General features: G+C 48.1%; 1 long non-coding RNA gene across 1 annotated transcript; it reads left to right on the forward strand.

The window, feature by feature from the left end:
* Nucleotides 1–809: 809 nt before the first annotated feature.
* Nucleotides 810–2,448, forward strand: LOC144712312 (uncharacterized). The gene is made up of 2 exons (XR_013583769.1): nt 810–1,903; nt 2,038–2,448. It is a non-coding gene; the product is annotated as an uncharacterized LOC144712312 (long non-coding RNA).
* Nucleotides 2,449–2,985: the final 537 nt, after the last annotated feature.

Genomic DNA, 2,985 nt, shown 5'->3' on the forward strand with positions numbered 1-2,985 from the left:
ATGTAAGGTCGCATCTCCAAATGTCGTACCTTTTGCTCGTTGCTTCGCTCATAACGTCCCATAGTAAACTTGCGTCATTGGAACCTTCATTGTTGATTCATGGTTTTGTTTATGTAAACAAATGTAAGGTTGTGTCTCCTAATGTCATGACTTTTGCTTGTCGCTTCGCTCCTAACGTCGCTTAGTACACTTGCGTTGTTGGAACCTTCATTGTTGGTTTGTTGTTTTGTTTATATGAACATATGTAAGGTCACGTCTCCTAATGTCGTGCCTTTTTCTTGTCTCTTCGCTCCTAGCATCACATAGTAAACTCGCGTCATTGGAACCTTCATTGTTGGTTTGTCATTTTGTTTATGTGAACAGACGTAAGGTCGCCCCTCGTAATGTCGTGCCTTTTTCTCGTCGCTTCGCTCCTGACATCGCATAGTAGACTTGCATCAATGGAACCTTCTGATGGCACACGCCATCAAGGATCGTCAATGACGCCGTCCACACCACCTGCCACCGTCATCGAAGACCAGGTGGATGCTCGTTATCATTTTTGATTTTCATCATCTCTTGTCGTGATTTGTGTTTTGTTCATGTTCATCGTCCTGTTTTCGTCGCACCGCGACGCGTCCCATGTCCGCGTTTTCATCATCTTGGGAAGGGGTCTTCATTGTCCCCTTTTCCCTTTTCTATTTTACATTCCCTCCCCCCCTTTCTATGTGTAATGGGGGCCCATTCTATGAGGGCCCCAAATGGATCTTCTTTGTTTTCTTGTTGACCCACTAAAGGGGGTGGGTGTTTGACCTCTTCCCCTCAGACCAGGAAGAACAAGAAGGAAAAGAATCGGCGTTATTTTCTGGTCTCCCTTCCTCGTCCAGAGAACACATAGGAAGGAGGAAGAGGAGGCGACGGGATTGAAGAGCAAAGAAGGAGGAAACAGGACACTGATTGAGGATTCGACACTTGGAGAATTGGGGGGAACAACGAGGAGGTTTTCCTCTAGACGATTTAACTTCCCCCCTCTTTTTCCAATTTGTCAGTTCTCCTCGTCGTATCCGACGTCTCCCCCTTAGAACGTGAACTGGGAAACATGAATCCGTGAATCTGGGGGCCCTTGAACGGTAGCAGTTGTGGCTCCTGACACCGTCTGATGATCATGGAAGAGCTAGGGATTGAGTCGCAGTGATTTCTTTGAATCGCCACAAATTTCTGGTGCCGATTTGCCTTCCGCGGGCTGCCGGTGGAAGAAGAACCAAGAAAAGGGAGCCCGACTGCGCATTCGTTGGTGGCGCTAAGTTGGCGGTCGACTCTTTGAGTGAGCCATCGGGCCCAATATTTGGTCGCCGTACCTGCGAGGGTACGTACCTCAATGTTGATCGGGAAATTCTTCCCCTGGATGACTCGAACCCGTACCTGCGAGGGTATGACCAATATTTGGTCGCCGACTCACAGCAGCTGATCAGTCACAGACCCTCCGAAGTCCTCGGCCTGACCACTCCCGGACGCGTCTCTTCATGTGAATTGTCTGTTTCGATCTCAAAACGTTACAGGGCCGCCATGACACCGGCGGACCACGCCGATTCGAGCTGAATTATCACGGGGTTGTTCGCCCAATCCAGCACTCCGCCGGATGAAGCTGATATCAGCCATGTCTTCAGGCATTTGCACACGACGCCCTTAATCCTGGCAGTGCAATTTATTGACCCGCCGTCGCTCTTCCCAGCTCTCGCCGCAGTCGAGCAACGACATTTGCACTTTGCCCTCTACCTGTTGACCTCCTCCGACCTTTACATAGAGCTCTGGCCTCACCACCGCTTGTCGAGCCGCCGTCCACTCTCCGGCGTCTCTCCGCTACACCCGCTCTGAATCGCCACCGACGTCGACCAACTTCTGCACCGCTAGCCACCCGGACGAGGTATGTTATCCTCTCCTGATGCTCGTTTAATTACCATTTGTAGTATTTTTTTGTCTCGACTCCACCGCGCTCGGGCTAGGTAGGTGAGAGAGACAATTGAGAGACAACTAAGACGTATTTGAGTGTCTTAACAGTCCGGACAAAACTGTCCATTTTGTGCGAGCCCTACGGATTGATTTTGTTCGGCCGTAGCCGCCTTCGTCGCTCCGATGAGGTTCGAGAGGCCACAGTCGCCGTCACCCGACGACCCCGTCCAAGCTTGGAGCTCGGCGCCCCTTGAGTCGGAGCCTGCACGTACGACACGTAGGGCACTCATCTTCGCATCGTAGTTACATCGACCCATTAGGATTACCCGTCGGACGATGACACCGTCGACGTTCGATACCATCATCATTTATCGGCACCAAGCCATCATACTCGGTGTCGACCGGGCGACGTCTTGAGATGACGTCCGGCATCACCTTCATTATTGGTTTGTTGTTTTATTTATATAATCAGATGTAAGGTTGTGTCTCCTAATGTCGTGCCTTTTGCTCGTTGCTTCACTCCTGACATCGCGTAGTAAACTCGCTCTTTTGGAACCTTCATCGTTGATTCGTAGTTTTATTTATGCGAACAGATATAATGTCATGTCTCCTAATGTCGTGCCTTTTGCTCATCACTTCACTCTTGACGTCGCGTAGAAAACTTGCGCTGCTAGAATCTTTATCGTTGATTCATTGTTTTATTTATGTGAGCAGATATAAGTTTGCATCTCTTACAGTCACCCTTTACTCGTTGGAACCTTAGTCATTGAGTCGTTGTTTTATTTATATAAGGTTGGGCCCCCCTTCTAAACTTGCACTGTTGGAACCTTCATCCTTTTATTTATGTGAAAAAAATACAATACCCGTTTGCAAATTCGTATCGTAGGAACCTTTGTCATGGCTTCATTGATAATTTTTTGTTTTATTTATGTGAACAAATATAATGTTACACCCCCCTTGTAAACTTGTGCTGTTGGAACCTTCGTCATTTTATTTATGTGAAAAAAATATAATACCCCCTTTCAAACTCGTATCGTAGGAACCTTTGTCATTTTA

Source organism: Wolffia australiana, chromosome 14 (genome assembly GCF_029677425.1).
Source record: "Wolffia australiana isolate 7733 chromosome 14, ASM2967742v1".
In the NCBI taxonomy this organism is placed as follows: domain Eukaryota; kingdom Viridiplantae; phylum Streptophyta; class Magnoliopsida; order Alismatales; family Araceae; genus Wolffia; species Wolffia australiana.